Source organism: Juglans microcarpa x Juglans regia, chromosome 2D (genome assembly GCF_004785595.1).
Source record: "Juglans microcarpa x Juglans regia isolate MS1-56 chromosome 2D, Jm3101_v1.0, whole genome shotgun sequence".
NCBI lineage: Eukaryota > Viridiplantae > Streptophyta > Magnoliopsida > Fagales > Juglandaceae > Juglans > Juglans microcarpa x Juglans regia.
Window position 1 is genome coordinate 37041313 of NC_054596.1, and position 16344 is coordinate 37057656.

Consider the following 16344-nt stretch of genomic DNA (forward strand, 5'->3'; position numbering starts at 1 on the left):
TAACCTTTTTGGAAGGCAACCTCTACCTTTGATGGAATTTTATGCCTTTGAGAAGTGTTGATAGAGCAAAACCTACAGCTGCTAGTTAGGCAGAGCACCAGAAAAATAAGACACCAAAATGTAAAAAGATGGTACGAGCAGCATCACAACTGGATTGAAATAAATTCAAGAGGCATGAAATAAGTGATATAAACAAACTCTAATAACATTTACAAATACATTCACAATTTTGAGGATTTACCCAACATATAACACAATACTACTAATATAAAAAGATGGTACGAGCAGCATCACAATTGGATTGAAATAATAAAAGTCGACAAGTCTTCCCAAAATGTCCATGAAACCAACAAATATTAATAACAACAAAAGACACATAAAAAATCAAATTACATAACGCCAATGAAAAATTACAACTCAACATTAGCAACTAATCAAGCTCTAATGCACAAACTAGTCACTAATCAACTATGCATATCCAATGCGCTCTAATCAACTATGCATAGCCCACGCTCACCTATGGACATCATCCATTACCAAAAATCCTCGTTGTACCAGGGGATTCATTAACCGATCAAACGCACGTGAGAAAATATCGTCAGGCAGTGGGGGCTGAAGTGCCTGTAACAAGGCCACACATTGTGAAAAATAATCGAAACCATCATCACTATCCATGCAATGTGTGGATCCACTACTACGTTTTTCCCCTGGCGCTTCCCCTCTGCCCTCATAACACTTTCGGCGTGCCTCATAGGAACGTGTGATCACTGGAACCATGTTCGATATGCCTTTGTCGTGATGGTTGCTTTGCCCCCTCTTCTGACGTTGTCGGGACGAGCGACTCGACAGTGTCTCCGTGTCCATGGGAAACTGCGACGGGCCACCAAAGAAAAAATTCCGACTGGCTTGGGTGCCAAGTGGGCCCCGATGTCACATCTCAATGTCAAGACGCTCCTCCATGTCTGAAGATGGTGGTGGTTGGGTTGACGCATGGTGGAGTGTGCCCATGGCAACAGCAGCACCAAAAATGGTACAAAGGTCTGCATATCGTGGGCAACCCAAGGTATGAAACTTCTTTACTTGTGGCTTGGCCTGGACAAGGAATTTAGTTCAATATATTATAGAGGGATTAAGGCAAGAAAAAGTGATAATTAATAGAGGGATTATTGTATAATATGAAAATATGCCGTGGTTAGAGATTTGTTACCCTAATGGCATTTGCCCAGTGTTCGTCGCTCCATAGAACCGTTTTGGTATCGGGGGTCCCATCCCATACCATTTTGGTGCATGAGGTCCGTGAAAATTTGTTGCATCATCTTAAGCCGATGTATTTTTCCCTTGATTTGGCTCGCATCGTATGTCCTTACGCCCACAGCTGTAAGACGTGCAACATAGAAAGCATGGTTCCTACAAGTGATCTTCCCAACCCTCAATGCACCATTAAGGGTGTCAGCTAACATCATGTCAATGAAGATGTCCTCTATTTCATCCGCCCAAATCATCGGATCAACATGTGAAATGTCGGTATCGGGGTCCATGTGAAGTTTAATAATATGATATGAAATCCAAAGACATTTATATCATACGTGGCTAAATAAATGATAAATGAAATCCAAAATATTTTTTTTTTCAGAAGTGGGTCATACCTGCTGAGGGTGAGGTAGTGGAGAGGAGCGTAGGTAGAAATGCTAACAAATGAAAAATATTGTTAAAAACAGTTTGTTGGCAACATGGAATCCAAAAAAATGTGTTGTAAAATTATTTACGTGATCACATACCAAACGAGCGATTAATTACCCACATAATCAATGAAGATGTTGTATATAACATTTTTTCTGGGCAGAGGCTTACTAATTATTAGCAAGCATGAATGGCACAAGGTGTATAAGGGTGCAGAACATGCAATTGTTTTGTATAACTATTGTGGGTGGCTGAAATTGCAAGGAAGTGAAGGACTGAATCTGAAAATTAACTAAGCAATCGTTGTCCACTGCTTCATAATAGCTACTAATTTTTGTGACCGCCAATAACTTGGGCCATCACCACTAACATCTAATATATTTCTCTTTGCCCACGGCCACCACAAATCATAGAAGTTTGAAACAAAATACAACCAACCATTTCGCTTGGTGAGATATATATATATATATATATATATATATATATATATAAGCTTATGCTTCATAATTTGTAAACATAATTATTTTCTCTAGACAGAAATGCATGCAACCAAACTAATTTCTTTCTCTCAAGACATTAACGTAAATGGTTTATTCTAACAATATGATATTGATTTTAAATTTATTTCCCTGTCATTTGAGCCTAAAGGCCTAGGACTTTCACGTTAATACAAGTTATGATCAACGAAAATATATATATGCACTCGGGATGAAGCAGTGAAAACAACAAATTTGTATACATTGATATTGTAGCTTTCTAATAATAGCCATTTGGACAACCTTTAAACCAATAATACAATCTAATCTAATCATCATTAAGCAGCAATGACAACAGTTCAAATCAAATCTTCTCATAGTTCTGCAAGTTCAAAAGTTCATGAAATCTGAGGTAGGATATTAAGGCAAGAAATGGAACTGATATATATATATATATATATATATATATAAAATATAATTTCAAATGGAGTAGGTATGAGAATATGTGATGGGAATTTATTTGAGAATTTGGAGTAACTTTTGTGTAAAAGATTACTTGTTTGGTGTATAGATTTTGAAACTCTCTTTTCTTGTCCAGCATTATATTGGCAGATGGTGATCTTCCCTAACTTTTCAATCTATTTTGCTATTTGGTGGTCATCCAAGTATTTTATGGAAATATGTGAAAACCCAATTGGTAATAGGGTTTTTATCTGTCAATAACTTTCAGTTTGACCAAAAATTTTGATATTTGGTGGTCATCCAAGTATTTTATGTAAATATTAAACACAACCCAATTGGTAATACACAATTCATCTGCCCATCAGGATTTGCTCAGTTTAACTTCAAACACACAAGAAAGTCCATTCAAACCCAAAACAGTGAACAACCACTAATCGATCCACATCCACAAACAAGTCAGTCTTAATGCATTAATCGTCAATAATAAACAAGATATTTGCACAAATTATTGATATAAAAAAAAACAAATATTAGAGGGTACCATGGACTACCTGGTATGACCTCGTTGTTGGACCCGTGCTGGCCTTGGAGACGATGTGAGGGACCGTTTATGGCAGTGGTTTTTGAGAGATAAACCCAAGCTGCAGCACCTCACAGTGGTGGACGAGCGGGGGGTTTTCGCAGCTTTCGGCATCTCCTATATGTAGGGTGGTTGGAGCAATGAAAGGGGAGAAGAGGACTTGGCAGCAATCAGTTCAGTGATGGGTGTAACACCCCGCATTTTAGTGTATTTTTACTAAAGGATTATTTTTATTTATTTAAATTTTATTCTCGTATTTTAAAATTGGTTGGATTTTGAATGAGTTTATTTCCATGATTTTTATTTGGTGAAAATTATTTTTTTATGTGCTTTCTTAATATTTATTTATTGTTATGCATTTAAATTGCTTTTAATATTTATTTAATTACTGTGGGATTTAATTATTTCAATTTGACTTTACCATTACGTTTAAATTATTTTATTTAACTTGAGGTTTTGAAATCGTTTCCGTTGGATCATTTTTGTGACCCAAGTTATGAGGATTGGACCTCATTTCTTTTCCCTCTATTTTTCTTTTCCTTTTCTTTTTCTTTTCTTCTTTTCTTTTCTTTCTTTTTTTTTTCTTCTTCCCGGTTTCCTCCCCGGGTGCGCGAGTTCTTCTCTCTCTCTCTCTCTCTCTCTCGCCGTGCATTGGCTTCTTCCCCAGCCCGCCGCCGTGCGCCGGCGGTGGTCGACACCGCCCGGCTCCACCGCTCCCCCTGCCGCCGGCGATCACCCCCCTCCATTTCCAGCTCCTCCATCGCCGCCGTTAACCACCACGAACCCATTGAAGCCGCGGCGTTCCATGCACCACTGCACCGCCGTCGCGCCACCTCCGGCCACCATCTTTCTACCACATCATCCTCGACCTCTTGGCAACCCATTGGACCCAACCCCAGCTCCGATCCGTCACCGGTGAAGCCCCACCAAGTCCATCTCTGATTTGCACATTTTTGGCCTAAAACCACCCCTTGCGCCGCCACCCACGGCAAACCACCACCACCACTAGCTTCACCGACCTCCCTAGGCCCTGCCCTATCAATCTTGGGTCTTCGTTTGCCTCCGTTTGAAAGTTGGTATTTGTGACCCACGGCCACAGTGTATTTTACACTGTGGTATTGCTCAAACGTCGCCTTTTTCAACTTCGTGATCCTCGAAAAATTATTATATTGCACTGTAAGTATTTCTCCAAAGAACTTTCGTAATTTAAATGTATTTTTGCACTAACCCATTTCACTGTGTTTTTGGCATGCCGGACTGAGTCCGAGGAGTTCGGGGGTCGGATGGATTTGTGATTGGAGTTGTTGGTTGATTTGGTTGAATTGGATATTGGTTGTTGATGGGTTGGTTGGATTTGTTGGTATTGTTCATTGATGGATATTAGATATTGTGTTGGTACATGTGCATTTCATTATTTCATGCATGATCATGTTTGTAAAAGAAAACTGGGTTTTCGTGTATTGCATTCATGTTCATGTGATTTGAAAAGCTATGATTTTATGTGATAATATTTTTGGTGCGTGTGTATCACGACCCCAAGCTGAGATGAGACATTAACTCGGTGGAGTTCCTCTGGTTACTCGGGAGCGGAATATACTGAGTAACGTCCCCTGGATTGTCGCCGGGCGACAATGGGATCGGACGAGATGGTCTCGTGCCGACTCCGTGGTCCTTCTGCTGGCGGGGACTAGAGGATGTCTGGCCACGTACGCGCTGGGCGCGGAACTGGGCATCGCTCGTTGCGTAGTGTGAGTGCTTGGCCATGTACGCGCTGGGCGCGGAACTGAGCACCGCTGCGAAGCCAAGACGTGCGGATGGTCCATAGGGGAGACCATGGTGCATATGGAAATAATGCATGGTGCATTTGGGATTAATGCACTATTTTCTGGGAAAATAGTGCGAGTTGATTTTTGGGTAAATCATTTTCTTGGAAAATGTTTTACGGATAATTTGGACCAAAATGGGATTTTGGTGTGTGTTGAAAATTTATCATTTTCGGGGAAAATGATATTTTGTGGAAAAATGCATGTTTTCATGTGCATGCATGTTAGTTGCATTTAATGCATTTTATATTACGTTGTTGTTTGGGTTATACTTACCTGCGAGACCATTTTGTGGTAACGCAGATTTTGATGCTGATGAGGAGGAGGAGGGCGAGCCTGAGGAGACGGCTCTGCCCGAGGAGTGATCTGGGATCACTCGTTTGTATATCTAAAAACTATTGTAAATTATTTTATGGATGACTGTATAACTGCTATTTAAATCTTTACTGATGTTTGATTGTAAATAAATTCTGGTACTTAGTTGACTATCCGCTGCGTTATTTTATTTGAACACTGTTGCATGTACACACACTGGCACTTCGTTGGGATGTGTGACCGTGTTGTCACCATCCTGGTGTCTCAATCCCTGTGTATTTTTTATAAGGGGGATTGGGGGCGCCACAATGGGTAGGGGAACAAGGGAGATTAGCACGGCAAGAACCGCAAAGGTTCCACAAAGACTTCGATTTTTCTTGGAGATGAGCTTTTCTAGGGATGTCGTTTGGAAGACAATCTCAATGGCGAGGATTATAGACTGCGATGGATGCACCAGAATCAGTTTTGAACGAGAGAGATGGGATGGAAATCTTGTGAGATGGGATGACCTGGTGAAAGAAGATTCGCACAGGTTGAAGTTAGCATTGGGGCTTACGGGAGAGAGGAGACAGACTACGCGAGATTCGCACGGTGCACTGATGGAAAGCAGTCAACAGTGTTGAGTCAAGGAGAGAACTACTGAGATGAAAACCTCGGGGTTAAAATTGTGTTTGTTTTCGGGAAGCTATCTAACCGTATGAAAACTGGTTTTAGGTTTTCAAAGTTTTTGGTTTATCTCCCAAAACAAACAGGCCCTTAATTCCGAGAACTTACCATATCGAAATATAGTAAAAAATTGATCGAATGAGAGTTATTTCTGTATTCTATATATGTGGTGGAGCTTAGTTGACAATGCGACTTGTCTTTTAAGTGAAGGTTTCGATAGTGAGTTGAGATGAAATGAGATATTGTTAGAATAAACAACAGAATACCTCAAGCATATCTTATTAAGTTGTTTCACAAGTCTATCCAGCCTGAATAAATAATCCAACAAGCCTCAAGCATCTCCCCTTGGTGGTGAGTTGTACTACGTAGAATAAATTAGAGTAACACTCAATACATCCACAGCCTAGATATTTTCTCAAGAGGGAACAAAAAGAGAGAGATTATGTACTTTTTGGAATGTCAGAGAATCATCTGGGGGCTATATATAGCCTCCTTGTGCCAATAATCGAAGATACGATGTCGAATAGTCTTCCATTTGCTCTCAGGTAATTCAATTTTGGTCGAACCACTTTCTTAGCAATTCCTCTATAGACCGTATCAATCATGACCATAGATAGCACACCAAAGTAGCAGACATCACAAGCTCCATCTTATGACATAGTCAAGGTAAATAAATGATAATTAATAAAACATGAGACTCACACAGTGAAAAAGAAAGGAACCATTTACCCACTTACTCATTTGGTCAAATAAGCACCTGTAGTATGAAATACATGCTACGGTGGATTTCTTTTCCTCAAAGAGCATATGTCTATATCAACACTGTACAGATATTAGTCTTGCCGCTCCTTAAGCGTCGAACCCAAGTTCCTCTATTTGCTCATCTCTAAGGCATAAAAAAGGATCTCGCATCTGGCTAACCACATGCTACATGGATGGTACCCATGCATAGTCCTCTCAATACAATAGATCTCATCTTAACTCCCACTAAGGTGACATATCTTTGTGTCAACCAACTTATCTCCTTAGACAAGTACCTAGGGACACAATATTTCATCTCCACTCGCTACTTAAACGCTAAAGGCAATCGCTCTTGTGAGTGAGCCTACCTAAACTTATTGACATAACTTGTGTATATGTATCTAGAAAATAATACGATAAAGACCAAGAGCTAAATAAAATCATATTATATTAATATTCCAAATGAAAGTTTACATCTCAATTTCAACTGAAACACAAATTACGTTCGCAATCTGCATAGTCCTAGATTCCTAACATGAGCCACAAAAACATTTCTTGCTATAGGCTTTGTCAGAGGATAAAAAACCATGCAACTCGTAGAAATGTGTTTCAGGACCACTTCCTTTTATACTACCATGTCTCTGAGGTAGTGATATCTGATATCTATGTGTTTAGTTATTCCATGATACTTTGAGTTCTTAGCATATGTGAGAACTGACATGCTATTGCATAATATATTCACCAGATCTGAAGTATCCATGTCAATGTCTAAATGCTTGAGGAACCTCCGTAAGCAGACAGCTTCTTGAACTACTGTTGAACAAGCTATGTATTTTGTCTCCATAGTAGATAATGCTATACATGGTTGTTTCTTATTGCTCCATGTAATGGAACCATTAATAAGCAAAAAGACATACCTAATAGTTGATTTGCGCTCATCTAGGTTACTACCTCAATCAACATCACTGTAACCTCTCAGCTGTAAATCCAAACCCTAATAGCACAACACATAATCCACAGTTCCCTTGAGATCTCAGAATCCTCTTTACTATTTTCCAGTGGGCCAGTCCGCAGTTAGATTGAAATATACTCACCAAGCCAACTGCATATCATATGTCTGGTCGAGTACACATGATTGTGTACATCAGGTTGCCCACAGCATTAGCAAAAGGGACATGAGCCATCTTTTACATTTTTTAGTGTTTGGACACATCTCTTTGGACAAACTCTTACCTCTAACAATAAGGGTATCAATAGGTTACATTCACTCATTTAGAAGCGCTCGAGAACTTTCTTTATGTAAGTCTGTTGGGACAAATATAGAAGTTTTTTTTGATTGATCTCTGTTACTCCTAAAACGTATTCTGTCTCACATTACCATATCATTCATCTCAAAATTGAAGGATAATCAATTTTTTGTGTCGACTATCATCTATTTGTCATTTTCAGCGAGTAGTATGTCGTCAACATATAATGACAACATAATAAAGCTCTTCTTAGGCCTTTTGACATAGACACAATGGTCATTCATGATCATCGTAAACCCATTCGAGAGAATGACTCGATAGAATCTGAGATACTATTGTTTAGATGATTGCTTTAGGCCATATATATCCTTTGAGTTTGCACACCTTGCACTCTTGACCTTTGACCACAAAACTCGTGAGTTGATGCAAATAGATCTCCTCATCTAGTTCTCCATTGAGAAATCCTGTCTTAACGTCCATATGATAGAGTTTCAAATTCATGTACACTATTATAGTTAGGATCAGACGAATTAAGACAAACCTCACCACTAGTGAAAAAGTTTCCACATAGTCTATTCCCTTTTGTTAGGTATATCATTTCACCATTAAGCTAGTTTTGTACCTTTCTATCGATCCATTCGACTTACGATTCACCTTTAGAACCCATTTGTTCGCAATAGCCTTACGCCATGACGGTAGATTTACTAAATCCCAAATTGGTTAGTCCTAATAGATTCTATCTCATCATTTAGTACTTTCATCCATTCATCTTTAGTAGAAGATGAGAGTCTCATGAATTGTTCAAGGCTCATCATCGTCTTGCGAAGTTACCATGAAAACTTCCCCTTCAATCTCAAAACAACAATGAGGAACACTTGTACTTCTATGGGGTTGAGGTTGTTGTGGTTGATTTACAAGTGGTGTGTTCTCACTTGTTACTCTCACAATTTGTATGAGCTTGAGGAATTTTTTCATCATTCTCAACTAAATCTCTAGGAGTGCCTTCCTTTTGACCCACAATCACATAGAGTTCGAAACTCCTATCAACCTCACTCCTACTTGGAAACTCATCATCTATGAAATCCACATATCGTGACTCGATCTCAGTAATAGTTCCATTAGATTGTTCACCTATTAGAACTTAAAAAACCGAACCATGCTTATAATGTTTATTCTTTATTTTTTTCTTATCTTTTTCATTAATCAATTTCTCTTTGAGTACATAATAAACATTTTAGCCTTTCAACTTTCTTTATTTCACTGCAATAATGTAATTATGGCTTTTTGCAAAGAATGAGTTTTTTGAATTTGTTAATTTGCTACATTATTAAAAAAAACAAAATTTATATTGTAATGATAGAACCAAAAACACTTGGGACATTCTACCTTTCCAAGAAAAGATAATATAATTTAAAATTTTTTTTTAAATTTTTTTTTATCTCTTTTTCTTTGTAAGGGAGGAATTTTCTTAGTGTTTTGGGAATTATTGTTATGATAAATTTTGTTATTGCTCAAAAATGTAATAAATATGGCAAATTTTAAATCCTTTTTTCCTAAGTATTTTAGTAAAATAAAATAATGGAAGCCATAATAATAATAATAAACTGAAATTGAAGAGCCAATAATAATATAAAATGTTATTAAAAATTGAAGGTTATATGATTTAAAATTTGTATTTCATTCTTTATAAAAAAAATATATAATTATGTTATTGTGACAAAACAAGAGAAGTGTAATAAAATTTCTTGTGTACTCACTGGGGATGGGATCAATGAGAAATATTTGAATAAAATAAAGAAAACAGTTTTAAAAGTGGTTTAAATTTTTTTTCATCATTTCAAAATATTTGCAAAAAACATATTTGAACAACATTTTTATACTTATTTTAAAGAAGTATAAAAAAAATTCGAACCACGCTTATAATATTTTTTTTTCTTTCTTTTTTTTTAATTTTTGTCATTGATCTCCTCCTCTTTAAGTACATAAGAAACGTTTTACCTTTTAGCCTTTCCTTATTTTTGCTGCAGTAATATAAGTATCACTTTTTTCAAAGAATAGTTTAATAAATATTTTAAATCATAAAATTAGTTAGTTACTAGCATATTTTTGAAATTCTAACCGATCAAATGTTCTAATTGTGATTACTTGATTGATAAGAAACTTTTGTTATATATATATACATATACACTATATATAAACAATAATCTAGAAGAGATCGGATCTCCAAATAAAGATGAAACTGAATATAGTAAAACTATCCAAAAAACAAAAACGACTAAATTAAAATAATAAATTGTTTTATGAATATACAGATTAAAGCACATATGGTATTTACAACTTGCAAATTTGTCATTTGAGTTATACTATCTATATTTTTTTGTAAATTATTTGTCATGAAAGAACATGGTTTTTTTGAATTTGTACATTTACTACATTATTAAAAATACCAAAATTTATATTGTAATAATAAAACTAAAAACGCTTAGGATGTTTTATTCAAATCTTTTTTTTTTTTTATCTCTTTTTCTATGTAAGGGATGAATGTTCTCAGTGTTTTAGGAATTGTTGTTATAATAAGTTTTATTTTTGCTCAAAAATGTAATAAATATGCCAAGTTCTAATTATTTTTTCCTAAGGATTTTAGAAAGATTTTGGTTTTTTCTCATTGCTTAATTTATTAAAAGTTAAAAACTTTAAAGTTAATTGTATACAACAATATTTGTTACAACGTACATTTTTTCTCTATAGGTGGGGGCATCGTCGCTCTACTGGACTTAGATAATTATTGCAAGTCGTGTCATCTGAAACATCTTATTTGTCATATGTGTCTTGTTGCAGACATTGTAAAATAAAGCAATTCTATCATGAAACAAACGGATTTTGCTGTGCTGATGAGACAATTTCTTTAGCCACAAATGATGTCCCTAATCAGCTTTATGATTTTTTTACCTCGAACACAGATGAAGCCGTGCATTTTAAAACATATGTACAGATTTATAATAACAAGTTCACGTTTATATCTTTCGGAGTTAAGTTCGATAGAGATCTTTGTAGACGAAATAGATGAATTTATACCTTCCATACTCAGGAACAGATTTATCACTATATCAATGATTTAGTTCCTTTAAATGGTCGTTCTTCTTATGTCCAATTGTATTTCTATGATACTGAGTATGAATTAGAAAATCACATTTTTTATTCAGACAATGAATCTATCAATTATAGCTTAATTCATTGATATTCTTCACATCAATCCATATTTTATATTTTTCTGGTCTCTTGGTGATTTGCCAAATTTGAAAAATCAAGTAATCCATATAAGACCATATGCTGGCCTAGATCAGCATGTATTCAATGTCCCAACATCTTTACAAGTTGCAGCAATGTGGGTTGAAAATGAATATGCAGATCAGTTGAGAGGACTGGACATTTGTGTCTTTAGTCATTCTGGTGGAAGTCATATAGTTCGGTATTATTTTGGCTTATATGATCCACTTCAATATTCGCTGTTATTTCCTTTTGGGATACTGGTTGGCATCAAGGTATTCAAAAGGTCAATAGAGGAAGTACATTAATATGTAATTAAACAACCTGATCAATAGATCTTCATCAATCAATGTCAGTAGAAAAATTACTTACAAGAGAACAACGAGGTTAGAGTGTAATCTTATTTTTTTCATTTTGTACTTAGTTTGCAGACGTCTAATTTTGTAATATTTCATTTCCCTTTAACTTTTGTAGCATTAAACAGAAAAATGAAGGATCCAATTGTTTTGTGCTGTGAATATATTGCTATAAATTACAAATCAGAGAAATATAAGATCAATTTTGTTGTTGTCTGGTCATCTATTGCAACAATTTGTTGTTGATATGTATGTTAAGATCGAGAAGTCAAGATTAGATTATTTCCGTAGCAAACAACATATTCGATCTGAGTTATATCAAGGTATTGTTGATACCATTACACTTTGGAAAACTAACGTTTCTAATATTGGAAAACGGATTATTCTACCTCTGTCGTTTATTGAGAGTACAAGAGACATGTGAAAAAGTTATATGGAAGTAATGGTTTTAGTTCAGCGTTATGGTAAACTAGACATTTTTTTAACAATGGCATGCAATCCAAACTGGCAAGAAATTTCAAATGAATTACGCCTGCACGAGGAGAGTCAAAATTGGCCTGATTTGGTTGTTCGGGTCTTTCGTGCAAAATTAGAAAAATTAAATAATCAATTATTCAAGCTACAGATATTTGGAAAAGTCTCAGCATATGTTTATGTTGTTGAGCACAAAAAAAGAGGGTTTCTACATGCTCATGTTTTAATTATATTACAGATGGATTGGAAACTCTATGCACCTGAATCTTTTGATGAGATTGTATCAACAGTAATACCTGATAAAAATGTGAATTTGCACTTGTATAACGTTGTTGCCAATCATATAATGCATAGACCATGTGTAGTGTTGAATCCAACAAATGTTTGCATAAAAAAAAATGGTTATTGCAAAAGCAATTATCCAAAAAATTTTACATCAGGTACGACTATTGAAATGATTGTTTCCTAATATATAAGCGTTTTGACAATAGAATAATTGTCAAAGTGAGAGGTCATAATTTGGATAATCGTTGGGTCGATCCATATCATTTGTATTTTCTTGTAACATTTGACTGTCACATTAACGTCGAGATTTGTTCTATAATAAAAACAGTCAAATATCTTTATAAGTATATTTACAAAGAGCATGATCGTCTTGCTTTCAATTTGGTTTCTAAACAAAACCATCAAAAAATTGATGAAATCTAACAATTCCAATTGACTCGATAGATTGCTCCGCCCAAAACTATGTAGAGAATATATGTCTTCATTGTTAATGAAATGTACTCAGCAGTATATAGCTTACATTTACATATTGAGAATCAACATCAAGTAACTTTTCGAGCAAATGAAAACTTAATCAATGTTATCTACTCTGATAGGTCTGCAAAATCGATGTTAACAGAATTCTTTGCATTAAATCGAGTGGATGAGAATGCCAGGACATTGTTGTACAAAGAATTTTCAGAATTCTATATTTGGAGCCAACAATACAAAGAGTGGACTTGTCGGAAAAAAGCAAAGTGTTATAAGTTGAATTGATACAGTAAATCCATTTGAAAGTGAGAAGTATTATCTGCGGATATTGCTAAATCATGTTAGAGGACCTTTGTCATTTAAAGATCTTAGGACAATTGATAGTGTTGTGGCTCCAACATTTTGTGAGGCAGCAACTATGCATGGTTTGCTATAGAGAGACAATAGCTTAGAAGATTGTTTACATGAAACATCTCTATATTAAATGCCATCCAATTTGAGGCGTTTGTTTGTAACTATATTGGTTTATTGTAATCCAACCTATTCGAGAGAGATTTCGGAATGTTTTAAGCAATATATGTCAGTTAATTTTAGGTTAACTGAAGATTCTATGTTGAATGTAAGAATGCAAGTTTTGTGTTCAATTTCTTTTACACTTGAATCAATTGGGAAATATATTAATTCATTTCATCTTCTTGATGAAGACATCTATTTTGATGAAGACCAATTCGAATATAGGGAAATCTATGATGAATTGGCTGTTGAAATTCTAGAAGAAGATATTGTTGCATCAGAAACCATTAATAGTGAACAACATGTCTATAATTCAATTTTGGAAAATGTTTTTTTCAAACAGAATTGCCACATTCTTTGTTGATGGCCCTAGTGGGAGAGAGAAGACATTCCTATACGAGGCACTTCTCTCCTCAATAAGATCAAGAAAATTAGTGGCACTTGCAATTGTTTCATCTAGTGTTGCTACATCTATCATTCTTGGAGGTCGAACAACACATTCGCGCTTTAAGATTCCACTGAATATTTATGAACATAGCATGTGTTGTGTCAGTAAACAAAGTGCCCTTGCAAAACTATTACCTGATGTTGAGAAAACAACACATAGAAGTATTAAATAAAATGCTACGAGGTATTAATGATTCAGAGTTAACATTCGGTGGAAAATTTATCTTTTTAGGTGGAGATTTTCGCCAAATTTTACCTATGATTTGTACAGGAACAAGACAATAACAGGTTGACGCCAATTTGGTTTCTTCTTATTTGTGGCTTACATTGATCAAGTTTCATTTGACTGAAAATATGCGAGTAAGATAGAATCCAGTTTTTTCAGAATATGTGTTAGAATTAGGCGACAGAATGACACCAATCACAGTTGACGAACCTATAAAAACTTGATGGCATGCTTGTTCCCTATGAAGATGATTGTACTTCTTTTGATAATTTAATATATGCTATTTTCTATGATATTCATGAATATTCAATAAATATTTCAAGTATGATGAATCGGGTCATATTAACAACAAAGAACAGTTATGTAGATAAAATAAATGCATTACTAATTTATAGGTTTTCTGGTGAGTTCAAGCAATATTATAGTTTTGATGAAACAATAGATGCATCTGAACAATCAGTTATGGAGGATTTATTAAATACTCTAACCCCAAATGGACTTCCTCCTCATGAATTGTTATTTAGGATAAACTGTCTTATCATATTGTTTAGAAACATTAATCATTTAGAATGACTATGTAACAGAACACGTCTAATTTATCAGGCTTTTAATCGAAATATCATTGATGCAGAAATCGCAATTGGGCACCATAGCTGAAAAAAAGTCTTTATTCAAAGGATTCTATTCTTACCAAATGTTGATGAAAATAGTGGTTTCTCATTTAAACAAACTCAGTTCCCTATCAGATTAAGCTTTGCAATGACTATAAATAAGTCATAAAGACAAATATTAAATTTTGTTGGGATATATTTACCTTAACCTGTTTTCTCACATAATCAATTATATGTGGCTTTATCAAGGACTAAGATTGCATCTACAGTAAGGGTTTTAATACGGCTAGTGTCGATTGAACGATCAGAAAAGAACTGTACAAAAAATGTTATGTATACGGAATTATTAAGATTATCATGTTCAGACTAATGTTATATGGGTATTGATTCAATTATATAATTTGAGCTTAACTACTTAAACAAAATTATGCATTTAATAGAATTCTCTTTTCTGTATGTTTAGTATTGTGTTTTTTAATTTATTGTGTTCTTTAATTCTCTTTACAATTTTTTTTTTTTAATTTGGTATTGGATTTACTATACTTACACATTTAATATCTTTGCATGTGAACAGCTTTAAAGATGCAGAAGATTTATATATCGATAAAAGATATCACTCCAAGTATAAGGAATTGGAAAATCAAAATGATCGTGCAGACAAGTCACCCAAATGAACAGGCCAACGCTCACCAGTGAAGTACCAAAGCCTAACATTGATTGATCAAGAGGTATAGTATTTATTTCTATCTATTGTCTTTTATTTTTTTTGGTGTACTAAAAATTGGTAAATGATTTTGTTATTTTGCATCCTATCTATTAAGTTTTATTTTATTTTTTATTTTTTACTATTGATTTGTTGGGTTTTTTATTTTTGATTTTTTAAATCTTTTCATATTATATAAATGTTGATGATGTTCCGTTCATTTAGTTCTCTTCTTGTAACACATTTTAAAAAATATTATTTTTTTTAAATCCAAAAACAATTTAAAATCAAACAAAATTATTATACTCAATTATTCATTACATTTTTTTTTTTGTAAATTATTCGTTTCAATTTCTTATACTATATAGGAAAATCGAGTGCAAGCGACAATATTTGATAAAGATATTGATTCACGAGATGATACTTTACATATTTTTCAGTCATATTACATCAATAATGCATATGTGTGGCCATTGGATCCAAAGTATAAAATTGAAACAAATGAGTATCAATGGATCTTAAATTCTAAAACGATAATTGAGAAAGTTCTAATGGATGAAGAACAATTAAAGCCACCAAAGTACCAACTCATTCCGTTCAATGAATTAGATGCTTACAAAGATTCAATTGCAGAAATAAGTAATTCACTCTTTATTTTAGAATCCTTAATTATCAATATATTAAAAATTTAAATCTTATTTATCAGATGTTTTAACTGTTGCAATCCATATCAAGCCATGTAGAGAGATAACTTCAGCGCATGGACCAATAACTATTCAGGAGTATATGTTATTGATCCAATGTAAAAATATTTTTTTGGTAGTTCACTCTTTTAGAATTAAGTTTCAGTCTTTATTTCTTGCATATTCTATTAATTTTTTTTATTCCAATTTTGTAGTTCAAATCCCATATGTTTAACTATGTGGGGTCAATTTGTGTAAGATGAATGCAAAAAAAATCTCGAATATAATTGGGACAAAGCTAGTTATACTTGGAACAAG